The sequence below is a fragment of the Anser anser genome (assembly GCF_964211835.1).
Source record: "Anser anser genome assembly, chromosome: 2".
Taxonomy (NCBI): Eukaryota; Metazoa; Chordata; class Aves; order Anseriformes; family Anatidae; genus Anser; species Anser anser.
Genome location: NC_139721.1, coordinates 78,125,130 through 78,138,191, shown reverse-complemented (window position 1 = coordinate 78,138,191; position 13,062 = coordinate 78,125,130). Strand labels below are relative to the sequence as shown.

At 42.3% G+C, this 13,062-nt stretch overlaps 1 protein-coding gene across 3 annotated transcripts in view; it reads right to left on the bottom strand.

Moving 5' to 3' along the window:
- Positions 1-13,062, bottom strand: part of TRIO (trio Rho guanine nucleotide exchange factor) — a 249,121-nt gene that overhangs the window by 181,017 nt on the left and 55,042 nt on the right. The window lies entirely within an intron of this gene.

Genomic DNA, 13,062 nt, shown 5'->3' with positions numbered 1-13,062 from the left:
ATCAGAGATCAAACTACATCTTCTCTGCTCCCTGCAAGAGTAGTATCTTGTACCAGAACACACTTTGCCTTATTAACTCTACACACACAGGTTGAAATGGTCCCTAGGATGAGCAACTACTGTCAATTTTGCAAAGCTGTGTATCACCAGTTTGCCCTCTTCTTTTCTTCTATTACATTTCCGTGGACAGATTATAAACTTTCCCTTTAATAACAGAGATTGAGGAAGCACTGTATTTATGATCTTAAATTCCATATTGATCTGTACAATATGACATTGGCTGCTTTGGGGCCAAGCTGGTTCATCTTACGCAAACTGGGTGGTTTTTTACCCACACTTTAACTAAATGCCCCTGTGACTCTTCCCAGTGTCTCTGGATTCATGTCTCTTTTTATTTTTAAACAAACAAAAAAAGATTAAGCACCTCAAATAGCCATCATCCCATCAAGCAAAGGTTACTTATCAAGTTATAGAATATGTTATGATATTCAGTAATCTGAACCCCACTTTTTTCTTATTTTTTTAAACAACTACAACAACAAAGTCGTGTCTGAAGAAGGGCTGTTTTCTGGGGTAAGTGGGAAGCACTGACTTCTTTACCACAGTTGAAGCCCAGAAGTGCTGGTTGCTGTTTAGTAAGAATAGCCCCAAGAGCCTGTTAGAGCACAGCTGTGTTCCTCAAAGCAACCGTTTGAGTTATCTAAAAGGTAAAATAAGCTTCTTCATTATTTATAGTTTCTGAGAATTCTTACAAGAGTAAGCTCAGGTATGCACGTGGCATTATTTTCTAAAATGAACTGCTCTTCCTCTGTGCAATCCCTCCAGTGAGCGCAGCAGAACCTTTGAAGCAGGCTATCACTTCTCTTCCTCCTCAAAAAATATCCAAAATGTTTCATATCCCTTTGTCTCAAGCCTCTGAGCCTTAATAAAACAGCGGCATGCTTCTGAGCTAAAACCTGGAAGTACCTGCTATACTAGTGTATGAAAAATACAAGACTTATAAATACAGGCATCCTACACATAAAATACACGACAGGTTTCCTACTACAGTCGGCAATCCTGTGACTTCTGTGCCACTGTAGCTAGTCACGGGCATTATCCTTCAAAACCCGCACAGGACAAACCAACCCGAACACCTGAGGAACCCTGCCAGCTGGGTGTTTACAGGTCATGAGCTATGAAGAAGGACCAAACCAAACTGTTTACTGTGAAGAATCGAGGGGAGACATGGTAGCGGCGCACAAAACACATACAAGTCCACTAGTGGCAAAAGCAAGCTGTCCAGAACTGCAGCAAGACATTTACGGCGCGTGGCGTGAAGTTTTGTAAATGAAAGAAGAGTGAAGCAGCACAGGAGATTGCCTGTGGACCGGCAACCGCTGGGGATTTTTTAAACATGCATTAGACACACGTCTGTCGGAAATGTCACAAATGTAGGCCATGGCAGAGTCCCTCCAGATCACTGCAAGTGTTCAGCTGGAATATTGCCTCACCACCAACTGCAAACGAAACAAAACTAAACAAATCTTCCACTCACTGGCTAGTTCTTTGTGTGTTTTTTTTTTGCTTTGTTTTGTTTTGTTTTATTTGTTTGTTTGTTCCCCCACCCCCCGTGAACACCAAACGGGAAACAAGTTCTCAGAGAGGCAGGGCCGGGAGAAGGACGGTTCCTCAGGCAACCCCCAGCTGCTCAGAGCACTTCTGAGCTGCGGGCATCGGGCAGGATTTTGCACTCACACAGCGGCTCCAGGCCAAGGGAGCAGCTGTGGGCGGCAGGTATCCGCCCCATCTTTGCACTTAGGCTCCTAGGAGCTTAAGGTGGCTCAAAAGGGACCTCTTGTCACCGTCCAGAGTACTGGCTACGGGTTAGCAACCTTTTAGGGAACCTGCCTCCAGTTGTACACTTCCTCTGTTTTCATCTGGTAGGAACTAAAGCTGTAATCGAGTTCAAGAAAACCCTGGGCTTAAATAACTCAGTCTAAAAGGACAGCAAATACCTTTCTCCATCCTGAAATATTTGGGCTTCAGTTGACTGCTACAGCATACGGACACACTTCCAGAGTTAAATGTTTTTTGCAATGTGCTCTGAGCTACTCCACTGTAAGCTTAATGTCGATTTAGCATGCCCGGCTTTCATATGAACCGTGGCAATTCCTTTGCTTTACAGCAAATTTAGAGGTAGAAAACGCTTTCTCCTCACCTAAAGAGCATGCAGCAACTAGTGCTGTGCTTTGCTGTCTGTCCTAGCTCCAAATTACCCCAGACCCCGATGTTACCCCAACCTGCTAGCTCCGACTCCTCAGCCCCGAACCTAGCTCACCCCAGAGCGTGCGCAGCAGCTGCACATCTTACTTCGCCTGCGGCACGTCAGCAGCAAGGAAACATGTAGCTAACACTTCTGTGCTCGCACCACGGGGCTGCTCAAGGCAAACAGCCCGGTGAGCACGGCAGCGCCTGGCTCATGCTCCGGATCTGCGTATCCTTAAGGCTCGCTGCTGCCTCGGAGCCTGGTGTTGTGCCAGCGCTGCGGTGCCGGGGCTTCGAGGCAAAGGCGGCGGAGAGCAACGCGGGGGAACGAGGCCGCTTCGAGGGGTCCCCCCCCACACTTCTGGAGCCCCCCCCCGGGGCGAGGAGGGGCTGACTGGAAGGCGACGCCATTTGCCGCGGCACCGGCCCCTCCGCCTGCTGCGGCAGGTGACGTCACCCTCCGCCGGGCGGTGACGTCACCCTCCGCCGGGCGGTGACGTCACCCTCCGCCGGGCGGTGACGTCACCCCGCGCCGGGCGGACAAAGGCGCGGCGTGCCGCTGCCGCCCGTGCCGCGCTGCTCCCCTCAGCGGCCCCTGCGCGGTTTGGGCTTGCGTTATTATTATTATTTTTTAACGTGGCTTGTAATGCCAAATCCCTGCCTTTCGGAGACGCGCAGGCGATCCCCCCCCTGACATTTTCAGCACCCGCTGAAGGAACACTCGAGCCACAGCCTCGCCTTTTTAATCACACGTCACGTTCTACCAGTCACGAAGGAGGAAGCTCGCATTAGGCTAATCAATATTCAGCTTCAGTAGATGAAGGATCGCACGACTCAGTAGCCCGTCTCTATTTAAGAGATTTTTTGCCCCGGGAAGCTTTCAGCATCACACAGTGCCCTGAGCTGCAACCCAACACCACACTACAGCAGCGTTAGCACCGAGCACTGACTGAAACCGTATCACACAGCCAAGCGTCTTCAAAACACAAGAAAGAAGCAAAAATCACCCAAGCTTTCTGCACAGATGTATACGCTGGAAAGCAAAGGGGACTTTCCTGCAAACACACCGTCACCTTCTTTGCCCCTACAACCCCAGAGGCAGAAGACACCATCAGCCAGCCAAATGTAATAAGTCATGTTGTCTGTACTAATCCTTCATCTCACACCGTATGTAAGGAAGGTACTGTGCTGCACAAAAGGATATAACCCAGCTTTTATAAGATTCCTCGTATTAATTCATAATGGGAATGGGAAATTGAGGCTAAGAGTGTTATCTTTTTGCAAAGAGGCTGACGAAGCTCTCTCCCATTGCTGTCACACAAAAGCGAGTCAAAACTTTACGGAAATGTGGCTAGAAAAAGCTTTCTAAAAAGGTAAAGAAAAAGAGAGCATCCTCATACCAAATTTGCACATATAAGAGCCCTACTGCTTTTTAACCTTGCATTGTAAAATGCTTTGAACAGCCACGACCAAAAAAAGCCAGACTCCTCGGAGAATATGCCGGTGCTTTAGGCTCTCTTCTGATTCCAGAGGAACATCTCCATGCATCTTCGACGAAATGAATCACCTTTTCCACCAGGCTGTTCCCTCCAGCACCAGCTTTCTCATCCCCACCTCATCTTTACCAGAAGTCCCACCCCAACCCAGAGGAACCTCATTCAGGAAGCTGTTTCCCAGCAGAGCACTCCCTTCATTTCAACTAACGGACCCGCCGCGATAGCCTTCAGTTCCAAACCCAGGAGCTTCTGCAGGAAGGGAAAGCCGATGAACTCAGAGGGCAGGCACTCAGGACTGCTACACTGATGCCACGTCTCAATAGATCGGGGAGGTACGTAGCAATCAGATGGACTTAGGTTAAAAATAAATAAAAACAACTTCCATGGAAAAAATAAGAAGAGAGACAGAGACTATTTCCTAAACCAAGAAGCAACCTTCTGCATCTGAGAAGGTGCAGAGACAACGAACTGGTCTGCACAGCTTCTTTCACCGGTCCCTTTGTGCTAATGAAGTTTCTTCTTGGAGTAGAAAAGCTCAAAACTGCTGCCAGCCCACATTTAAGCAAAAAGGCACCAAGATGCTGCTGTCTTCAGCATTTCCTCTATATCACAGCATGAATGATATTAACTACAAGATTTTCATATCTGAGCTATTCCTCCCTGCAACTATAAAGCCATCATAGTCACATTTCAACAGAAATTGCCTTCAAGTTAATTAAAAAAAAAAAAAAGTAAAGAAGTTGCAAATGTAATAAAATGAATTCATGCATTGTTAGACTGATTCATTCAGGTTTCTTTGTCTTTTTTTTTCCCCCCATAAAAGATGATGACACTGATATTAACTCCTGAAAACGAATAGGTTTAGTCTACTTTGCTTATCAGTTAACAGCTGTATACGACAAACCTCAGCTCGAAGTTTATTTATAAGTTCCCTCCCATGTTTTCCAAGTGTCCAGAAAGAGAAAGAGAGCACAAAGCAGATCCCTATTTCTCTTAGTTTGCTATGGAAAGGATTTAAAATTAGCCAGTTTCTAAAGATTGTTTTAGCCTATAGAAAAAATACTTCTAAACACAATCTGAATAGATTGACAAGTAGCCACTGTGGAAACCCTTCGCATCCTTACGCTGAAGTTACTATGTACCAACCAGCACAGGTTAAGTCAGCAGAACCATTCAACTCTTTCTTTTCTTCAATAAGATACGTAAAAACGGTTGCTGAGCTCCACCAGTACATGGGTTTACAAATGCAATCAGACTACTGAGGTACAGGTGAGAAAGGAAACTGAACTTTCATAAAGCAAAAAGGGGCAAAACCAACGCTAACTGAGAATACCACCCTGTCAAAGGGAAAAAAAAGTTAACTAGTGTTAATACACGTATGGGATTACTGACAGTTTTTCTTGATTTTAACATGGAATTTTAAGTGCTGAATTCAATTTTACGGTACGCTTAATTATAAATTTGTACTTTTGTGTTCAAGTACAGGATTCATAAAGCGATTGGAGCTGTCAGTTCACCAACTGCACTGTTATCACTTCCCGATATAGACATTGCCTATATTCATTTCTGCTCAGCAATCTCACACCATATTTCATGTTGCAAAAAAAACCAACAAAATTCAGAGAAATTATGGCAAAGAATACAACTGTGTTTTCTTCCCTTTGTGAGCTTCCAGATGACCAGTTACATCAGGTATAAAATAGGAATTCATCTCATGGATTCTAACTTTTAAGAATGGCTGTCATTGCATCTTTAAAAACATCCATCTTCTGTTTTAGGAAAAAATGAAGAACTCTATCAGTATTTTATTTTTTTTTAATGACATACAGATCATTAAGCAATGTTATTAACCTTAGCATTCATCATTTACTTATTCACACTTCTTGGACAGGATTGTAAAGCCTACAGTTAACTGCAAGGACACAGCTTAGAGGCATAAAACCAGAGGAGCGTGACTTCAGTGTTGTTCCCACATCCATATTCACACTCTTAAATAAAGTATTTGTTGTAGCTAATAGCTGTTCATAACACTAAGAAACCTGCCCTTAATTTAAAGCAATCCCAATAACATGACATGAGCATCCTTTCCACTTCTCCAGCTTTGATCAGGCTCAAAATCGTGCTCATCAGAAAACGCGACACCTGCAAACCCTGAGTTTAATCCCAACAGCTCCCAGGAACGTTCCACCTCCTCCTGTGCTGTTTTGCACCCTATGTGCTATCAGTACACGCTGCACAGAGCTACACCACACCAGTGCAGAGCTGCTATGCAGTGCTGCCACACGGCCAGCTGGGGCCTCACAGAAGTGAACGGCTTAGAAGCTGCCTTGAAGGAGGAAAATGAGAATTACTAGACTGTGATGAGCTGCTTATACTGCTCTCAGTTTGGGGCATTTTCAGGTTTTTGCTAAATGTGTGGGGTTCTCTTTCTATTTTTAACCGTTCTCTGTTCAAAACGCATATCGATGAACGGCAGTGCCTCACAGCATCAAGCATCGCTTTTATGTTTCCTAGCCTTCAGCCTGTGAACCAGGCATCCAGCGCCTTTATTCATTTTCCCCTTTATTTGCTGAAAACGTGTGCGCGCTGCTCGCCCCCCCCCAAATCACCACACGGCGCCCCGCCCGCAGCCCGCCCCGCGGCCCCTCCCAACCGCCAACGGCCGGCCGCGCGCAGCTGCCCGCGCCGCACGTCCGCAGCGACGGGCGGGGGGGGGGGAAGGAGGCGGCGCTTCCCGGCCGCCGCTGCCGCAGGGCCGCGCTCCTCTCATGGCCGGGCAGGGCGGTCGCAGCTCCTTCACGGCACGGGCAGCGTAAAGCTGGTGTAAATAAAATATATAAAATAAAATAAATGAGCCCGCCGTCCCGCCCCGGGGCGCTGCCAGCACCACAGCACCACGAGTAATGTCCCCACACCGTTTTATTTTGGTAGAGGACACCCGTGACAGGGGCATGTCACAGCGCCTCGTGCCCATTCCGTGCAATAACATGCTCAGGTGTAACAGGTATTACGTATCATGTTACTGGTAAATCAGGATAACCACAGAATGGTGGAGGTTGGAAGGGACCTCCAGAGATCACCTAGTCCAACCCCTCTGCTCAAGCAGGGTCACCTAGAGCATGTTACACAGGATGGCATCCAGGCGGGTCTAGGGTATCTCCAGAGAAGGAGACTCCACAAGCTCTCTGGGCAGCCTGTTCCAGGGCTCTGTCACCTAAACCTCACATGGTGATGAAACCTCCTGTGGTCCAATTTATACCCATTACCCCTTGTCCTATCACCGGCCACCACCAAGAAGAGTTTGGCCCCATCCCCATTACACTGACCCCTGGGGTAGCTGTGGAGGTTGGTAAGATCCTGTCTCCATCTCCTCGTCCCTAGGCTAAACAGCTCGCTTAGTCTTTCCTCATAAGACAGATGGCTCCATGATGTCAGTGACACAGGCACTGTAAGTTATAATACTTTAATTAAGTTCACAAAAATTTGCCTAATTTAAACTGGATTAAAATGGGTTTGTCGGTCTACAAACCTGATTCACTCTACACAAAACTCTAAACACACATGACTTCCTGGAAAAGCTCTTTAAGGCAACAATAGGAACTAACATTTTAATTGCATTAAAAAGCAGCACTGTACTTTGGCATGCATAGGAATGCATTACTTCAGAAGTCTACAATGTATTTTAAAAGCACTAGGTAAGATTTCAACAATGTTTCTGTCTTCATGTGTTTGGTTTCTCACACAATTAAAGACACACAAATTGTCTCTGAAAATTTCAAAGTCTAAAACCAATTAGCGGTTCTAAATCACCTAGCAAGCGTGGTTAGAAATACTAATCCTTGCAGTAACAGTAACAGAATGTGAAATTAGATTTCTTAAGCTGTTTTTACCTTCACTTTAAAAAATATATATATTTTTACTTCTTAGACCATCTCATAAGGTTAACATGCAATTTTATGGCAGTAGTACAGAGGAGCAACCATTGATACATTATTTAGTTTGGCAAATATTTTTATTTTTACACATTATTAAATGAGAAGCACTCTCTACTGAAGTGCTTTTGGTACAGAGCCACTTTTGTTGTACTCAAGTCACGCGGCAGCATTCTTCGTTGCTTTTGAGCTCCAATACTCTGAGACATGAGAATCTGGCAATTTGAATGGAATATCTACTATTACTTTAAAAAAAAGGCAGAAAAATAAAAAGGAAGAAAATCTGAGAAATCAAGTCACAGAGGTTTACCTAGCCGTAACCTTTCCCAGCCCAAGTCATTTGGCTTTTTCAAAATGTTTGAACAGATGATGGGTGTATTCTGGACTCAGCACATGGAAAAGTGTGTTGCATCCAACATTGTTACTGAGCATCCAATTAAAAGACTGCAAGACTTGGACTGCAACTTCTCTGTAAAAGACTTCCTCAAAAGCTTCAATAGCTGATACATCACAACTGCCTTCCTTCATGCTTCCCTAACCAAGCACCAATGTATACGGCCAGCATCTCCTAATACGTTTGATTTACAAGAGCATTCCCACTAAGTCATTTACGCACACAGTTTTCCTGTTATGCTTTTACCTCCACTACCACCGCATCCCCCCAGCCTTACTCCTGGCTAATGACAGGTCAGTTTGTCGGCACTACCTCAAGAGTAACAGAAATAGATGGAGCATTTTATCTGCTGTCCATTTACTCTTCACAAAGGGTATCAGAAGGACTAGTCTTTGCAGAAGTTCCTTAAGACAACTTGAAGTACACGTACATCAGCTTGAGATATCTGAAGACCCATCCTCCAGCAGATGCTTTGACTCGGTATGCTTCTGTCCTCATGAGGAAGAGAGGCAACACTTAGACCATTCAACTCAATTGCATGCCCAGCATCCCAGGCAGCTCAAATCACTTCTAATGTTAGCCTAGTTCTGAACTTGGTAACTGAGAGCCCCAAACCCAGGTGAACTCCATGGTTTGTAACTGTTCGAAGACACTGCCACCAAGCAAGCAAGCAGCAGCATACATTTATCTCAGAATGATGATACTGTTAGCAGCAGCAAAACTGCCTTGATTTCAAAGCAGACTAAGAAGTGTACTACCATCTCAACATCAGGGGAAAACAAACATGAAGTAGTTGAGACTCGTAAAGAGCAAAATTTTGAAATAACATGACTTATTCTGTAACTTACCCTTAAAATAACTATATGCGTGATGATGCTAAGATCCAAGTTAAGCATCATAATGCAGTTTTCGACTTGCCTCGGTAGTTTTGTTTTTATTATCATATTATACAGAATGGTAATTTAAGAATGAAAATCAACAAAGCTATTTCAAGTTTATTTCGATGTACAATAAAATACCCCAAATGAGTCCAAAATGCTTTCCAGACAAGGCCAATATTAGAAACATTAACTGCCCATCAAAGCAGCCTGTTGTTGGCAGATGTGAGATAATCCTGTCCTTACACAAGGCCCGATTTTGACCTCTTTGGGTAATTGATTGCCATTAAAATCACTTTTCAAGTGGCTGTTCTTATATCCCGATTTGTTGAACTGTCATTCTTCAAGCTCTTGGCTCAATGACCTTCTATGAATATGAGCTCCCTAACCTAATCAGATTTTTATCTTTCCCATTTAAAGTAAAATATTCCACATTATAGATGTCAGCATTTACAAAATCCGATTTCTCATAAAGACTTCCAATTAAATGTGAAAATCAAATTTGTGATTTTATTTTTTGTTGAACTAAGCATTGAAATAACTGATGATTATGAGCAATAGCTCTTCACCCGCACTGAACATTTGTTTTGCAGTATCTAAAATCGAATCACTCAGATAAAAGGTAGAACAAGAATTGCTCGAGCCTCTGAACAGAAAGCAAAACTTTCCAGTCTGCTTTATCTTACCATCTCAGCCTAGTGCTGTTACTTTTTACTCTATCAGCACCTACCAGCTGATTTCAAAGGAATTTAAGGCTTCATTATATCATGCAGTTGAACTCCTTCTATGAAACATATAAATGCAAGATGATACAATTAGGGTGGGCAGGATGTAACTCCTGGCAGATGGTGGACTAACCACGAAGATCTAGTGGAAAGTTACTTGTAGTTTTCCAAAAGGACACAATTCACTTTAAGCATTAAGCCTTAATCAAAGTACTAAGCTCCAAGGTCCAATACAAAGCTAAAATATTTTAATTTTCTGGTAGAGACTTCTGTTCAAACAGGTACCGACAGCTCATTAAATGATCGTGGGGATTATGCGTGTGTTTGTGCAAGCTGTGACAGAGTGAAAGCGAAGGAAGGAGTTCTGCCCAAGAACAAGTTCCATGCAACCACACTATCAAGGATGTAATTTGGCCAATAGTCCCTTTTGGTGGCACTGATAGCTTAAGATAAACTGAGGATTCTTAGTTTGATTAACCACTATTGCGTTGGTAGTCAGAACAGAGGCTACCATGCATTTAACTCTGTTTATCAAGTACAGCTGTCCTTTGACAAGCTGGTTAAAAATAAAAAATAAAGTTCAATAAATAGAGATCTTCCTACTGAAATGTAAATGTTGTCATCCAGGAGAAAACACATTTGAGGAAATTTTCACTTCTAGGGCGGGGGAAGGAGAGAGAGATGGGGAATTTTCAATATAAATAGAATTCTTTGAGACCTCAGAAATGAAGGCTATTCAAGTGATCGTGTTCTATCAGGAAGAGACTGTCTTCACCAACACAGCAAAGACATCAGGCAGACAAGTAAGCAGACTTCCAAATACATATTTAAATCAGGACAGGCAGTTGAGCTAAATACAAGGTATATGAAAATAACCTGTTCAAGTCAAATGCAAACAAACTTATTTGTTTAAGTCACAAATATCTGTAATTAATTTTGCATATTTTGGCTATTGTTTAAAAAAAGCACACAATTTGAAATACTCATCTTTGCTTTCCTTAAGAGAAGGCTTACTGACTACTATTGGTCAACATCAAGGCACTGAATCCACATGGGTAGTTCTATCTTGAAAATGAAGATACAGGGACATTAACGAGCATCTCTCTTACTAGCACACTGCTCCATCAAAGAGCAAAAGGGTATGAAAAGTAAAACAGAATAAGCTATTTGGAGAGCTACTTTGCAAAAGCAAAACAAAAAAACTTTATAGTGACAGCCATGAAAATCTCTCAGACACACAATGAATTAATAAGAAACACAACTGAATTTAGAACAAAAAAATCAGTAGCGTGTTTACAAGTTTTTAGGACTGACAAGGTAATCCATGAGTGAAGATGTTACCTTAAAGCAGATCTCTGTTTAAATGAAAGAAATGCAAGTTAGTGTTTCAGCAAACACCTTGACAAATCATTTAAGGAACTGTCAGTATTTCTATCCATTTATTTTTACCTCCAAGTGTAGCTCTTGCACATTCTCCTACAAAACCCAAGTTAAATTAACCAACTTGTAAATTACATAGAAATAAATTCAAGGATTTCAGTCGTGGAACAGTCCTGAAAGTAGAAACTGTATTTAATCCCCCCCAAAAAAGCAATTAAATTACTCAATTTCTTGTAACAAAGTGATTGACTATAGTTAACAGAAATCAATATATCACATAATAAAATAAATGCATACTACTGACTTCTTTTAATGCCGCTTATGCTTAAGCTTACAATCAAAAAGGAAAAAAAAAAAACTATGATCTAGGCATTCAAATACATGCCTGCTATCTCTGCACACTTATCAAGTATTGTAGGATTGAAGCATATTACTGAAGATTAAGAGCTGGCTCTAGCACCAGACTATGGAGCTGATCTGGTTCCAGAATTCCAGCCTACCAAACAAACAGAAGCTGAAGTTAGATAAACCAACCACACCTTTATATTTAATTTCAAGCATCAGAAGCTCAGCTGTGAGTTTGAATTTTAACATACTATGGCACATTCAAGCAAAGCATATCACACGTCAACTAGCGTCTTGAATTGGGAAGGCTCTTCAGAGGTCCTTCTCATTTCCAAAAAGAGAAAGAAAATTTTGAAGAGGAGCATCATGGAAACCCCGCATTACAATAAAATTAACCTAAAGCAGATGGCAGCACTTGTAGGAATGCCACTGGAGATTAAGGTCGAATTACAAAAGCCAGAATTACTGCATTACAGTAGTCAGCTACAATGCCATCCTCTGAATTTTTTCCTTCCAGAACAGCAGTTTTAGAGCAAGGGAACACTGTGTTGTTACTGGCTCAAAGACTGTTCTTTAATGAACAGTTGTCAGGTGAACAGTGTTATTTTGACATAGAAGGCCATTATCCTATCTGTGTACATCCTTATCTCCAGAATCGTTTTCATTTACTAGGAAGTGCTATTGTCCTGAATACACCATAGGCATTCCTTTTTTATAATGAGCTCAGTGTCTGCATTTATGCTCCCTTCAGCAGATGACTAATATTACGAGCACGCTATTTTGATTGACGCCTAATACCATAGCTGCCATTATCACTTACATCATGCTAAAACATGAAGTGTTACCCACATCTATTTGGAGACTAAAAGAATACAGAATTGCTTTGACACATTGTCAAGAAGCACTGTCAAGCTTCACCCACCATAACTATGTTTTCTGATTCTCCATCTTACAAGGTCAGTAACTAAAACACAAGTAGAGAGGATTCTACCATATTATAGCTACACATTCAATTTCATTTTGAATATTATACAGTAACATGCCATTACGAGACAAAGTTCAAGGAATAGTCAATTGACTTACCATTCAGAAGTATCAATACACCTGTTTTTTGGTTTGTATCCCACTTATAAGAACACATTGTTCGTACCCCAAAGGTTTAATGTGCCTGTGACCAACAGAATGGATGAACTAAACGGTGTTTAGGAGCAGCAGCAAATTAAATCCTTATCCTTTTAACAAAAAAATAAAAATAAAAAAATCTGATTTCAAAAACTCAGACTTCAAGTCCCAAGTGAATTTGATGTAGTTTCCGTAACTGCTAGGTTCATCTTCTCCAAAAAGGTCTATTTCCAAGTCAAAACGTTTTTCAACCAGTCTTGTTTGAGCAGTCAGATGAAAGAAAAAAAGAAGTACAATGCATGTCCTAAATCTAAGTCATTTTTGCCGATGCATATCTTCTGCTTGTACAGTTTTGCTTGACTGTCAGTTTGTTTAACAGTTGCTCTGCCTGGATTTACTACCAAATAGGCTTTGACAATGATTGCTATTTAATCCTATGTAATACCCAGATGCAACTGTTCCCAGATAGCACGACAGTTTAAAAACACAGTCTCCCTGACTACATACAAGTCTAGAGTCACGCACCAGAAACCTTTTAGCTGC